Consider the following 16,310-nt stretch of genomic DNA (forward strand, 5'->3'; position numbering starts at 1 on the left):
AACATAAAAGGTGGCACCATCAGAACAAATACAATAGAGACAGAGATATTGGGAGATTGGAAGATTCCTTACAGGAACCGGGGTGAAAGCAAATGTAACTGAGGTAGCCATGGGGGTCAATACCTTAATACTGGATATTAGTTGATAATAGAAATGGAGACAAAAGGTAAGGGTGGAAATTGCAAATAAAGTTGATTGAATTTTACAGTTTAGGGCAACAGCAGAAAACCATTAATCAACATACTGGAAAAAGAAGAAAGGGAACCTGATCAGGGCTGAAACAAAGAACAGTGGGAACATATTCAATAACATGGCACAGTAGTTAGGCACTGCTGCTTCGCAGGTCCAGGGGCTTGGGTTCAATTCCAGGCTTGGATCACTGTCTGTGTGGAGTCTGCACATTTTCTCTGCGTCTGCGTAAGTTTCCTCTGGGTGCTCTGGTTTCTTCCCACAGTCCAAAAGACATGCTAGTTAGGTGCACTGGCCATGCTAAATTTCTCCCTCAGTATACCCAAACAAGTACCGCAGTGTGGCAACTAGAGGATTTTCACAGTAACTTCATTGCAGTGTTAATGTAAGCCTACTTGTGACACTAATAATTAAGCTAAACTAACAACTAGCAAAGGTGAATTAAGTGCTGAAATTAGGAAAAAAATTACAGGGATATTGGGAATGGTCTACAGTGAGATTAACTTGATTGTTTGGGCTAAGCAGGCTCGATGGGTTGAACTGTGCTGTTCTATAAAGAAAGATAGAAACAGATTGACAAATCAAATTTAGTAAGACAGAAAATCACAGTCTCTCAGGCATCTGTCATAAGGAAATTTCTGGCAGCTGCTGATGATACCCCCTTGGGAACCAGCTGGCTTAGCCAGCGATTTTGAAGCTGAAGCAACTGAAGAACTGGGCATGGTCAACAACTACTTCATCAATTCCAACACTGTTTTAAAAATATCATTTAAAGTCAAAAATGGTCAGATATACCTGTTTTTAAACAAAACAGCTACCACCTATTTTATTTCCAAATAATTACAAGTCTACCATGCTCCCAAACTTGGCAGATCATTTTTTCCTAAATCCCTTTACAATCATGCAAACCAATATACGTTAATTTCAAACCCCCACAACATAGGAGGCGGCACTTCAGCCCATCGAGTCTGTACCAACCATAACCTGATCCAAACCCTATTCCCGTAACTCCATGCATTTATTCTGCTAATCCCCCTGACACTAGGGTCAATTTAGCATGGCCAATCAACCTAACCAGCACATCTTTGGACTGTGGGAGGAAACCAGAGCACCAGGAGGAAACCCACAGAGACACAGGGAGAATGTACAAACTCTTCACAGATAGTGACCAAAGTACGGAATTGAACCTGGGACCTGGCGCTGTGAGGCAGCAGTGCTAACCACTGTGCCACCGTGCATGTAATGAAATAAATATCAATGGCATTTATTAAGAACTTGTATTTATAAAACACCTTTAACAAAGTAAAACATCCCAAGGTACTTCACACGATTGTAATCAGACAGCATCTGAGCCACGTAAGATGATGTTTAGATGATCAAAAGCTTGCTCAAAACAGCTGGTTTTAAGAAGTGTCTTGAAGGAGGAGTGGCAAAGAGGTTCAGGGAAGAAACTGCACTGCTTAGGGCTTAGTTTATATTACAATACTTATTTTGCAATGCACAAGAGCTTAACTTCTTACTCTATGCTGACTTTCAGAATGTGGATTAGATTCAAATTCTTGTACATCATGCGAGGCAGAAACAATGTGGCTCATTTGCCAGAAAGAAACTGGATGCAACACTAGGATGGCTTTCTTTTACTGGACTCAGCAGGGATCTGAATTGGCCAAACAATGTGTTGTTTTCATTCATAGAAGGTAGGGACAAATTGGGAAGCACTAGACACCAACACTCAAAAAAATGTGAGGGTGAGGGTCAGAGGTCCAAGTGCTTGGCTGCGCATTTGGCAGAAAAGGTTTCCAAGACATAGAACACGGCCAGAGATCATGCTGTCACATGAGCAGCTATTGGACACTAAAAGCAGATTCCTTATCATGAGGCATGCAGTCTGTCTTCATAGTGACTAGGGACACTGAGTCTATAGCAATATCAAACATAGACTCAAAAAGTGTGGCATGCTAACACTGTAATAAGACAAGAATGACTTGCTGAGTTTTTGTGATGTTTTAAAGAGACATAATCAGCTTGCTAAACAAAATTAAACATTCTAAACAATTCATATTTCATAAAGGCTGGAGGATTATCTCTAAAAGCTTTTCATTAGAGGTGGAAAAGCAGAAGTAGAATCCCTTCTGTGCAGGAGGCAGCCATTTGGTCCATTGAGTCTGCACCAACTCTCCATCAGAGCATCCCATGTTCCCCAAATCCATAAGCCCATGTATTTTACCCCACGAAAGGGCAATTTAGCATGGCCAATCCATCCGACCTACACATCTTTAGACTTTAGAAACCAGAGCACCCACAGGAAACCCACACAGACACCGGGGGGGGGGGGGGGGGGGGGGGGGGGGGGGGGAGGGGGGGGGGGGAAGAGAGAGAGAGAGAGAGAGAGAGAGAGAAAAAAAACATGTAAACTTCAAACTGAGCATTATACTGCTAAATCGTCCCAGGTCAAACCTCAATCTTTCCCAATCTTCATCACATCCACTGACTGCAAAACACTTACATTTTTGTTAAGTTGCCTCATACAAGGAATTCCTTACTTTCTGAGAGCTTAAGACTTGAAGGCAGATCTGTCAAGTTCATTTTGCGCTTGTTAAGTTCGTTTTTTGCAAGACTCTTTCGTCCTTGATACAAAGGCAAACACCAACTGCTGTCCGATTCAAAAGTTCTTTATTCTTCTTACATATGCAGGCTGGCAAGCTATGTAACTTCCACTCAGTGCTAGGAGTCAGGTAGCAAAGGACGCCGAATAATGGGACTGTCCCCCTTTATGTAGTTTTTACAATTCTCAGGGTCACATTCAGTCTGATACAATATAGCTGATCACAAGACACCCTTTGTTCTAGTCAGCTTAACCATATCTAAGGTCGTAATATGGTTATGTTAAAAGAAGGACAACTGTTAATGGCTAAGTTAATTAATCACAGATGTCCTAAAATTATCATTTTGAAATCAACTCACAGCAGACTATTTATTTATGCCTGGTTTAACAAAAGCTCGTAGTTGCATGAGATATTAACTGCTTAATATCTCAGATCCATGAAGCAGTGACATCAAACTGGGACAGTGCTTAGCTAACAGAAGATGATCAACTGCAAGCTGATATAGAGGATGCATGCCAAAACTTGAAGCAGATATGATACAGATAGGGGTCACATAAGAGCTAGGAGCAGGAGCAGGCCATCTGGCCTCTCGAGCCTGCGCCACCATTCAATAAAATGATGGCTGATAATTTTGTGGACTCAGCTCCACTTACCTGCCTCCTTCCATAAGCCTTAATTCCTTTATTGTTCAAAACTGTATCTATCTTTGCCTTAAGAATATTCAACGAGATAGCCTCAACTGCTTCACTGGGTAAGGAATTCCACAGGTCCACAACCCTCTGGATAAAAAAGTTCCTCAACTCAGTCCTAAATCTCCCTTTTATTTTGAGGCTATGCCCCCTAGTTCTAGTTTTAACTGCCAGTGGAACCAACCTCCCTGCTTCTATCTTATCTATTGCCTTCTTAATTTTATATGTCGCTGTAAGATCCCCGCCTCATTCTTCTGCATTCCAAAGAGCATAGTCCCAGTCTACTCAGTCTCTCCTCATAAGCCAACCCTCTTAACTCCAGAATCAATCTAGTGAACCTCCTTTGTACCTCCTCCAGTCCCACTATAACCTTTCTCAAATAAGGAGACCAAAGCTATACACAGTACCCCAGGTGTGGCCTCACCAGCACTTTATACAGCTGCAACATAACCTCCTGTTGTTAAATTCCATCCCTCTAGAAATGAAGGATAATATTCCATTTGCCTTCCTAATTACCTGCAAACCGGCTTTTTGCACAAAGACACCCCACAGAGCAGCATGTAATTTTTTTATCATTTAAATAATAGTCCATTTTACTATTATTCCTACCAAAATAATGTAGGAGATGCTGGCAGTGGACTGGGATGGGCACAATAAGAAGTCTCACAACACCAACTGGTTTATTTGGAATCTTGAGCTTTTGGAGCGCTGCTCCTTCACCACCTTACCCAACCAAAATTGATGACCTCACATTTACCAACATTGTACTCCATTTACCAGGCCCTTGTTGACTCACTTAAACTATCTATATCCCTTTGTGTCCTCTGCACACTTTGCTCTACCACTCATCTTAGTGTCATCTGTGAACTTTGGTACACTACACTTGGCCCCCAACTCCAAATCATCTATATAAATTGTGAACAATTGCAGCCCCAACACTGATTCCTGAGGCAGACCACTAGTCACGGATTATCAACCAGAAAAATGCCCATTCATAGAATCATAGAAACCCTACAGTACAGAAAGAGGCCATTCAGCCCATCGAGTCTGCACCCACCACAATCCCATCCAGGTCCTACCCACTAATCCCTCTAACCTAAGCATCGCAGGGCACTAAGAGGCAATTTTAGCATGGCCAATCAACCTAACCGGCACACCTTCGGACTGTGGGAGGAAACTGGAGCACCCAGAGGAAACCCACGCAGACATGAGGAGAATGTGCAAACTCCACACAGACAGTGACCCAAGCCGGGAATCGAACCCAGGTCCCTGGAGCTGTGAAGCAGCAGTGCTAACCACTGTGTTACCATGCCGCCCCAACTTTTTGCTTTCTGTTAGTCAACTAATCCTCTATCCATGTTAATACATTACCTGGAACACCGTGCACCTTTATCAATGCATGACCTTTAACATGAACTTTCATGAAACAATGCTGCATCTTCCCAATGGGGCAATTTATATCCAGATGTCTTACTAGTTCTTCTTTGATGACAGATTCATGCATTTTCTCCACTTCCGAAGTTAAGCTAACTGGCCTACAGTCACCCGCCTTTTACCGACCTCCATTTTTAAACAGCGGGGTCACATTTGTGGTTTTCCAATCTGCCAGAAACACTCCAGCATCCAGCCAATTTTGGTAAATTAACACAAGCACATTTGTTATTTCCCCAGACATCTGGATATAAATTGGGAAGATGCAGCATTGTTTCATGAAAGGTCATGTTTAATTAATTTACTGGAATTCTTTGAGGACATTACAAGCACGGTGGACAATGGGGAACCAGTGGATGTGGTATATCTGGATTTCCAGAAGGCATTCAAACAAGGTGCTGCACAAAAGGCTGCTGCATTGGTAAAGGTGCATAATGCTCCGGGTAATGTATTAACATGGATAGAAGATTGGTTAACTAACAGAAAGCAAAGAGTGGGGATAAATGGATGTTTCTCTGGTTGTTGATCAGTGATTAGTGCTGTGCCTCAGGAATCAGTGTTGGGATTGCAATTGTTCACAATTTATATAGATGATTTGAAGTTGAGGGCCAAGTGTAGTGTGCCAAAGTTTACAGATGACACTAAGATGAGTAGTAGAGCAAAGTGTGCAGAGGACACAAAAGGATATAGATAGTTTAAGTGAGTGGGCAAGGGTCTGGCAGATAGAGTACTATGTTGGTAAATGTGAGGTCATCCATTTTGGTAGGGTAAGATGATAAAGCAGCAACATTCCAAAAACTCAAGATTCCAAATAAACCTGTTGGACTTTAATCTGGTGTTGTGAGACTTCCTACTGCGCCTATCCCAGTCTACTGCCAGCATCTCAACACCATTTTGGTAGGAATAACAGCAAAATGGACTATTATTTAAATAGTAAAAAAATTACATGCTGCTCTGCTGAGGAACCTGGGTGTCTTTTGTGCTTGAATTGCAAAAAGTTGGTTTGCAGGTGCAGCAAGTAATTAGGAAGGCCATCCCTTTCAGTACCCTGGGATGCATTACATCAGGGCCACTTTCAGCCTCATTAGCTTGTGAAATCTACTTATTTAGTAATAATGATCATTTCTCGGTCCTCATAGCCTTGGCCATAGCCTACTTGTCATTAATGTTTGGCATGTTATTTGTGTCTCCCACTGGGAAGACCAAGACAAAATAGCTGTTCAATGCGTCAGCCATTTCCTCATTTCCTGTTATTAAATCCTTTTTCTCATCCTCTAAAGGACCAATGTTCACCTTAACCACTCTTTCATTTTATATATTTGTAGAAACTTTTGCTGATTTTATATTCTGAACTCGTTTTCTCTCATGGTCTACCTTAATTTTCTTTATTCCCTTTCTCGTGGCTTTCTGTTGATCTTTAAAAGATTTCCCAATCCAGTTTCCCGCTAATCTTTGCCAGTTTGTATGCATTTTCTTTCAATTTGATATCCTCCTTTATCTTAGATATCCATGGCTGATTATCCCTTTTTCTACAGTCCTTCTTTATCACTGATATATACTTTTGTTGTGCAGTGTGAAAAATTGCTTTGAAAGTCCTCCACTGATCCTCAACTGTATCACTATAAAAAGTTTTGCTCCCAGTCTACCTTAGCCAACTCCTTCCTAATCCGATTGTAGTCTCCTTTGTTTATACACAAGGCACTGGTATTGGATTTTATCTTCTCGCCCTCCACCTGTATTTTAAATTCAACTATACTGTGATCATTCCTTCCTAGAGGATCCCTAATTGTGAGATCATTAATTATTAATTATTCTTGTCTCATTAAACAGGACCAAATCTAGGATAGCTTACTCACTCATAGGTTCCATTACATATTGTCCGAAGAAACTATTGTGGATACATTCTATAAACTCCTCTTCAACGCTGCCTTGACCAACCTGGTTTGACCAATCGACATGCAGATTAAAATCCCCCATGATAATTGCTGTACCATTTTTACATGCATCAGATATGTCATTGTTAACTAAAGTCCACGGATTTCTCACATCGTTGCATTAGATTGTTAGAAGTATTAAAAAATGGCTAGAAGTTAATACTAAAGATGTTCAGTAACAAATAGCTTCAAGTGACAATCTAGAATTACATTTTTCAAAGCATCAGGTAATCCCAACTGAGAAGACAGTGACTGAAGTAAATAGCAACCATATAACTAACTAGCTTCAGCAAAGAAATTTTGAAAAACTTGAAAATAACTTCAAAACATGTAACAATGGAACAAAAATCTGAAGTTACACATTGAAATTGTGTAACTATTAGAAGTCAAGCAAACTACAAAAGTGATAAGCTAGGTCGTGAGGTGAGATATACAAGAGCTTAAAAAATGCATCTGCAGAGCATTTATACATGGCGCGACAGTAGATTACCTAATGCTGGAATGTATTAGGAATGTAAAATGGACATTCGCCTTTTGAGATGATCTTCTCTGTCCTCAAGGAATTAACTGAAGGACAAATGACAAAAACAACCTTTTACCTCATATGCTGCTTGGGAGTTGCACTCAGGATGGAGTTATCTAATCTAACTTGCTTGCCTTTTCCCAGTATCCTTTTTGTCTTCAAATAATTATCGAATTCTCTTTCAACTACACTATGTACCTGCGTGTAATCTGTGTTCAAATGTATGGATACATTTTTATCATCTTTGTTCATCTAGTCATAAGCCCGAGTTTAAACATGTTTGTTAATCGATGCCAAAAAGTGGAAACAATCTTTCCAAATCTCCAGAATTTTGTAGATCTTTATTTGTTTTATTCTTTCATGTGATGTGGGTCGATTTGTTATCCATCCACAATTGCACTTAAACTGAGTGGCTTGCTAGGCCATTTCAGGTCTGGGGTCACACGTACACACAGTAAAAAGTCTGAGTTTACACCAGTCCAACGCCGGCATACCCACATCGTCACACGTAGACACAGCAAGGACGGACAGCAGTTTTCCTTCCCTAAAGTACACTAGCAAACTGGATGGATTTTATGACAATCAATGAATTTCATGGTTACAATTACTGAGACTGGTCTTCAATTCCAGGTTCATTAACTGAATTTCATATCCACCATTCGTCCAATGACATTCCCACTAAGCCATCATCGATAGATCCCCCAAACCTTGTACTAGAGTCCCAATTTCATAAGCCCATTTTCAGAGATATAATCTCTTACAATGCTGGCAGATTTTCAAGCAGATTTTTCATGCCTCCCTTTCATAGTTTTAATACATTTTCCGTAATGGACACACACAACTGAATTTGTAATTTAACACAAATTAAAAATGAACTTATGAACAACATTAAGTCACTGGTTCACAGCTACTCAGCATTTCTGACCATAAAACTGAAATCAATAATATTCCAGCATTTTATCAGTTAAACTGTCACTCAGGAGCACATGTAGATCAGAAGATAAGAGGTTTTTGAAACTTCAGCTCCGCCAAGGCATTGTTCAGAGATAGAGCGTAGTTGTGATGTGCAGTGGTAAACTTGGTCTGCCTACTGTTGAGAAATCCAATGATGGAGGAGTCTAATTAAGGATAGGATAACTTAATACATCTTATGGCTGATGAACAAAACTGATCTTTTTGAAGAGGTAATTAAAATAGTGGACAGGAAAAGGCCTATGAATTTTACTTGTATAGTCTTCCAGAAAAGTCCCTCATAAGAGGCTGATATTAAATCCTAAAGAGTCAGACAATTTATTCATCTGGTTAGGAAAATGGTGTTTCCCCTACACCATCTGCTACACCAGCAGCATCAAATGGTGTAGGGGAAATGGGGAAGTAATTTAGTTGACAAGATGTGGATTGTAGTGTCTTGCAAAGATCAATGTTGGGACCTTAACAAATCATCGAATTTATTAAGAGCCAAGATAAATTATCTAACATAATTAGTACTGGAAGAACAAACCAAATACTGGGCAGGCTCCCGCCATTGCTTTTGGTCACCAATACAAACTCCTTTCCTTGGCTACAGACTCCATCCCTCTCCCTTTTGCGATGTTCGCAACCCTGATACCATATCTTCCAAGATATGAGCATCATCATGGAAACCACTTATTTCCAACTCTGTGAAGGTTGCTCACCTTCACTTCTATCTCAGCTCACCTGCTGCTGAAACCCTCAGTCATGCCTTCACCACCTCTAGACTGGACTATTGCAATGCACTCATGGTTGCATTCCCACATTTCCCTCTATTACTTAATAAGTCCCACTCCCATGTTACCCTCTGCTTTCTATCAAGAGGCATCATCTTGATTTTAAAATCTGCATCTTTTGTTTTCAGATACCTTCATGATTTTACCCCACTCCATCTCTGTAATCTTCTCTAATCCTCTAAGATATGTGCATTCCTTTAATTCAAGCCTCTTGTACATCCCCAATTGTAATTTTTTTTGTCAGTATCGCTGTGCCTTCAACTACCCAGGCTGCAAGTTTTGGAATACTTTCTCCAAAACGCTTTTTTCCTTTAAGGTCCTCCTTAAAATCTACCCCTTAAACTATTTTTTGGTCATCTGACCAAGTATTTCCTTATATGGCTCAGTATCAAATTTGTTTTGTATTGCTCCTGTGAAGTGCTTTAAAGATATTTCATTTTGTTCAAGGCACCATAGTAGAAGACAGAAAGCCACATATACAAACTTATCGATAACAAAAAGATACGTGTGACTCAAGGCATAAAATTTTAAACAGACACTGATAGATTAATGGAGCAAAATTGTGAGAAATGTATTTTGAGGTAGGCAAAGTGAGTTCATTCACTGTGGAACTAAAAAACGTAGAACAGGCTATTTTCTAACATAAAAAGAACAATAAACAGTGGAGTTCCAAAGAGACAGAGTGGTGAAAGGAGGGGTAGGTACACAAATCACTAAAATGTCATATACAAGTACAAAAAGAAAATCAAAAAGGTTAACAGAATGCCAGTCTTTACAACTAGAGGGCTAGAATATAATGGGTAAAAATCATCCTGCAGCTATGCAAAGCCCTGGTTAAACCATACTGCAGGAGTTCTTGGCTCCACACATTCAGAAGGATATATCAACTTTGGGGGAAGCGCAATATAGATTAACAACCATAACACTTCGACTCAGAGGATTAAATTTCAAGAGATTACACAAGCCAGTGGTGTATTCCCTCGAATTTAGATAGTTATGAGGTAATTTGATCAAAGTTTTCATGATATTAAAGAGAACAGTGTGCATGCATGCGTGCACATGTTTTTTCCCATTTTGGTGGGGAGTGTTTATGCCTGTGACTTTCCACCCTCCTTCAATAGGGTGTGCACACACTGGTCTATGACTCCTCTCTTTTTCAGTGGGGGGTATGTTGATAAGAACATAAGAACATAAGAAATAGGAGCAGGAGTAGGCCATCTAGCCCTTCGAGCCTGCCCCACCATTCAATAAGATCATGGCTGATCTGTCGTGGCTCAGTTCCACATTCCCGCCCTCTCCCCATAACCCTTAATCCCCTCTCTTATCAAAAACCCATCAATCCGCGTCTTAAAAATATTTAGCGAGGTAGCCTCCACCACTTCAACAGGCAGAGAATTCCAGAGATTCACCACCCTTTGAGTGAAGAAGTTCTTCCTCAACTCCGTTCTAAACCACCCCCCCTTTATCCTGAGGCTGTGCCCCCTAGTCCTACTGTCCTTTCTGAGCAGGAAGAGTCTCTCCACCTCTATCCTATCCATCCCATTCATCATCTTATATGTCTCAATGAGATCTCCCCTCATTCTTCTAAACTCTAACGAGTACAAGCCTAGTTTATTCAGCCTCTCCTCATAGCTCAACCCCCTCAACTCTGGCATCAGCCTAGTAAACCTCCTCTGCACTCCCTCCAAGGCCAAAATATCCTTGCGTAAGTACGGCGACCAAAACTGCACACAGTACTCCAGCTGCGGCCTCACCAATGCCCTATATAGCCGCAGCAAGACCTCCCTACTTTTATATTCAATCCCCCTTGCTATGAAGGCCAGCATCCCATTAGCCTTCCTGACCACCTGCTGCACCTGCAAGCTGGGTTTTTGCGACTCATGCACAAGGACCCCGAGGTCCCTCTGCACCGTCGCCTGCTGCAGTTTTTCGCCACGTAAGTAATAATCCTTCCTACCATTATTCCTACCAAAGTGGACCACCTCGCACTTGCCAACATTAAATTCCATTTGCCAGTTCCTGGCCCATTCGCCCAGCCTATCTAGACCCTTCTGTAGACTCTCCACACCCTCCGCGCAATTTGCCGTTCCACCAATCTTGGTGTCATCAGCAAATTTCAACACCATACACTCGGTTCCCTCCTCCAGATCATTGATGGGGATGTCCATCTCAGATCTCAGACCAGATCTTTGGTTTCAGGTTTTGGAGTTATCTAGGCAATAAAGCAGGCCAACAATTAGTTGGCAGGTCTAAAGACCGTCAACAAGGCCTCAAACAACATATGTTGCAACTAGGCTGGCTATAGCAGAGAGGGAGGTTTTTTTTTTACACAGAGGGTGGTGGGGGCCTGGAATGCACTGCCATATGAGGTGCTTGAGGCAGTTATGTTAGCCACATTTAAAACTCATCTTGATAGGCATATGAACAAATGAGGAATAGAGGGATGTAAGTGGTTGGTCCAGATAGGACAATGTGATCAGTGCAGCTTGGAGGGCCAAAGGGCCTGGTTCTTGTGCTCTACTGTTCTTTAGGTCCAGTAAAGCTAAAATACTATGGTGACACAAATGACGCTATAACCAATGTGCCATCTACCTAGGTGAAGCTAGAAGCTGCAAGGTAAAAATAAACTATCATTTCGAATTCAGGCATGATATACCATGAGACATAAAATCATAGAATCCCCTTGGTGCAGAAGGAGGCTATTCGGCCCATCAAGTCTGCACCAACCATAATCCCACCCAGTCCCTGATCCTGTAACCTCACATATTTACCCTTCTAATCCCTTTGACACTAGAGTCAATTTAGCATGGCCAATCAACCTCACCCACGCATCTTTGGACTGCGGGAGGAACCCCACACCGACATGGGAAGAATGTGAAAACTCAACATAGACAGTGACCTGAGGCCAGAATTGAACCCAGGTCTCTGGCGCTTGAGGCAGCAGTGCTAACCACTGTGCCACTCCACTTCTTGAAAGTACAGGAAGCAATATCCAGGAGTTAGACCTGGTTTTAATCCTTCTAACTTGTCCTGGGCAATTATTTTACTAAGTGATTCAGAACCATCCAGAAGTTTCTATCATTAAATCAGGGGTTTCAAGGGTTCCATAAACAGGGGAATTGCTTAATGGAAATAGAAACATCTTAAGCCATTCCTGTGAAGACAGTGCATGAGGCCTTCCAAGAGGTCCTTCAATGCATCTTCTAGGTTTTCTCCTGGATATGATCATCTGAGACTGCAGATCTAGGCCATTAATTTACATGCACATCAATACCTAATTATTATTCCTTAAAATTTTAAGGCTGGTAATAAACTGTGAGACCATAAGACACTGGAGCAGAATTTAGCCACTTGGCCCATCGCGTCTACTCTGCCATTCAATCATGGCTGATATTTTTCTCATCCCTGTTCTCCTGCCTTTTCTCCATAACCCCTAATCCCCTTAATAGTCAAGGATCTACATATTTCTGTCCTAAAGGCAGTCAATGACCTGGCCTCCAGAGCCTTCAGCAACAAAGAGTTCCACAGATTCACCACCCTCTGGCTGAAGAAATTCCTCTTCATCTCTGTTTTAGAGGATTGTCCCTTTAGCCTGAGGTTGTGCCCTCTGGTTCTAATCTTTCCTAATAGTGGAAACATCCTCTCTACATCCACTCTATCCAGGCCTCGCAGTATCCTGTAAGTTGCAATAAGATCCCCCCTCATCCTTCTAAACTCCAGTGAGTATAGACCCGGAGTCCTCAACCATTCCTCATACGACAAGCTCTTCATTCCAGGGATCATTCTTGTGAACCTCCTCTGGACCCTCTCAAAGGCCAGCACATCCTTCCTTGGATACGGGACCCAAAATTGCTCACAATACTCTGACCAGAGTCTTACACAGCCTCAAAAGTACATCCTTGCTCTTATATTCTAGCCCTCGACATGAATGCTAACACTGCATTTGCCTTCCTCCCTGCCGACTAACCTGCACATTACCCTTAAGAGAATCTTGAACAAGGACTCCCAAGTCCCTTTGTGCTTGTGTTTTCCAAAGCATTTCCCCATTTAGAGAATAGTCTATGCCTCCATTCCTCCTTCCAAAGTGCATAATCTCACACTTTTCCATGTTGGGTTCCATCTGGCACTTCTTTGCCCGCTCTTCTAGCCTGTCCAAGTCCTTCTGCAGGCCCTCCTGCTTCCTCAATACTACCTGCCCCTCTACATATCTTTGTATCATCTGCAAACTTACCAACAGTGCCTTCAGTTCCTTCTTCCAAATCGTTAATGTATATTGTGAAAAGCACCAACCCTGAGACACACCACTAGTCACCTGCTGCCATTCTGAAATAGGCCCCTTTATCTCCACTATCTGTTTTCTGTCAGTCAGCCAACCAATCCTCTATCCATGCCAGGATCTTACCCATAACACCATGGGCTCTTAACTTATTTAACAATTTCCTATGGGGCACCTTGTCAAAGGTCTTCTGGAAATCTAAATAAATTACGTCCACTGGTTTTCCTTTATCTAACTTCCTTGTTACCTCCTCAAAGAACCCTTAACAGATTTGTCAGACATGGCCTCCCCTTGATGAAGATGTACTGATTCAGTCCTATTTTATCATGCACTTCCAAGTACTCCATGAGGTCGTCTTAAATAATGGACCCTAAAACATTGTCAATGACCAAACCAGCCTAGAATTTCCCATCTGCTGCCTCCCTCCAAGCAAGGTGGCAATCCAGGTGCACCAGACAAAGGAGAATATCTGATATTTAGCAGTCCAGCAGAGGTAGGGCACAATTCAGATGTACTTGGGATCTTTCCTGAGCTTTTATGGTGTAATGAAAGGTTCTGGTCCTGGGAAGGTAGTTACTTTTTTCTAGCATCACTGCAGATTCAAAATGTAGGATTTAGCAGAGCTAAAGCAGTGAAAATTAAAGCAATTAGTGATGGAAAATTAGCTTTACCTCACTGGTAAATTTGTTCATCAATAGTGAAAGGAAGCGGGGGACATGAAACAAATCTGGTGTGGAGAATCCACAACTGGCAGTCTTATTCTGTTCGATGTCATGTTTTGTGGGTTCATGTTTGGGAACCTTTATATATCACTCTCTCACTTTCTCTATCTGCCTATCTTGCAAGAATAGCAACAAAATATTCACAGTAATTTGAATTTTTCAGATAACTTTCAAATTAGTTCCTTATTTTGAAAGAAATTACATTATGAGGACCCTGCTCATTTATTTGTAACCTTTCATACTTCACCTTCATTTGCTCTTGGTCTATTCAGAAAACAAATATTTTTCTCTCCATTGACATCCCAACATTTATAGAATCCAAAGCTACTTCTGATGCAGGCTACAAAATACACTGGGGGAAAGGGTGGGGAAATCACCTTCAAAAGGATCAATAAAACTTGCAAAAAAATCAATAACATAAGGGACAAGTAAAAGAATCGTTACTCCCCAATATATAAGTGAGAGGAAATTTGAGGAGCTACTCTTGCAACTACAGGCTGCTTCTTCCCCTGTTTTATTGCTCTTGGGTTCGCTTGTAGTAAGCCTACAACCAACAAATGCAGTGGTAAAGCAAGTAGGGTCTCACAAGCCTGCGCACCAGAGAGTTGGTAGCGTTCAGCAGAATGGGCAAGCTAACAGGAGAGAATTTGGAGGTTGGCAAATGAGGCTGCTGAGTGAGTAGAGTAGCTTGTGTCTTCACTGCGGTCTTAATAAGTCTTTTAGGGTTTTACCTCTTAAAAGCTTTAAAAATCTCTTTTAAAAATGTGATATTTGCCACGGGAATCCCTGAGCCCAGTCACGTTGGAATGTATATGTGAGCACTGTGTGGATCTATATCTGTGTTTGTTTCCTATGTAAAATATAAGAACATTTTCAATAAACACATCAAAAAAAGTCATGTTGGCTGTGAACGGACATCCCCATATAACTTTTCAAAATGATTCTTAATCACTATTTATTTGTGGGTCATTGTGCAATATGTTGTAATTTATAGTGGTCTTAGCGTTAACCTACTTTGCAATGGTGGGTTGACTAGCTCTCTCAAAAAATGCTTTTACGTCTCATCTGCCCTGCTGCAATAAGAAGTATGACTGCCTGGTTAAAATCTTCCAGCTGTACACATCAAATAAAAACTAAAAATCTGCAACTTCAGTCCACAGAACTGTATTTTGGTTGATGATTTTCTTGTGCAAACATGTGTGTTATTCTTATGCCTGTTGTTTTTTTTGTGCCAATTTAAATGCTTTGATGTTTAGGAAACTAAAGCTTTGTGTTGTGGCTTTAACTTTAATGGAGGGACAATTATTGAGGAATTCTTCTAATTTTGCTTCTTTGAGAGTCTGAATAGCACATTGATCATTTAACTTAACTGGACCAGTCATTTGAGTACTCTGGCTATAAGCGCAAGTCAGAGTGTGGGAATTATGCAGCCGGTAATTCACCTCCGATTCGTCAAAGCTTGTCCACCATCTACCAAATAAAGCTCATGGTGTATGGGGTAACGTAAGTGCATGGTTACAAGATAGTCTAGCAAACAGGAAACATAGGTAGGCATAAATGGGCTTTTTCTGGTTGGCAAGACAACGAATAGTGTATCATAGGGATCAGGACTGGGGTCTCAACATTTTGCAATTTGTATAAATGACTGAGACTAAGGAACCAAAAGCTACGGTTGCTAAATTTGCTAACAATGCAAAGATAGGTAGGTCAGTAAGATATGGAGAAGAATATAGATAGGTTGAGTAGCTGAAGATTTGGCAAATGGACTAGAACATGGCAAAGCGTGAAACTGACCATTTTGTCAGGAAAATAAAAAGCTAACTAAAAGATGAGATAGTGGAGCTCTAAAATGCAGGGGGATCTGGGTATCCTACTGCACGAATCATAAAAGTCTAGTATGCAGGTACAGCAAGTAACTAGGGAAGTTGATAGAATATTACCATTTATTGCGAGTGGAACTGAATACAAAAATAGGGAGGTTATGCTTCAGTTTTACAGAGCGCTGGTGAGACCACATCTATAGTGTATAGTATTGTGGTCTTCTTATACAAGAAAAGATGCAAATACGCTGGAGTTTGGAGGAGTAAAAGGTGACTTGATCGAAGTATAAGATGCTGAGAGGTCTTAATAAGGTGACTGCAGATAGGATTGTTTCCTCTTGCGGACGAATCAAGTACTCAGGGACAGTGTTT

The 16,310-nt window shown here is 41.2% G+C and overlaps 1 protein-coding gene across 2 annotated transcripts in view; it reads right to left on the reverse strand.

The window, feature by feature from the left end:
* scaf8 (SR-related CTD-associated factor 8) overlaps positions 1–16,310 on the reverse strand; it is a 285,263-nt gene that overhangs the window by 215,826 nt on the left and 53,127 nt on the right. The window lies entirely within an intron of this gene.

The sequence above is a fragment of the Carcharhinus amblyrhynchos genome, chromosome 12 (genome assembly GCF_965287045.1).
Source record: "Carcharhinus amblyrhynchos chromosome 12, sCarAmb.v2.hapA, whole genome shotgun sequence".
NCBI classification, from domain to species: Eukaryota; Metazoa; Chordata; class Chondrichthyes; order Carcharhiniformes; family Carcharhinidae; genus Carcharhinus; species Carcharhinus amblyrhynchos.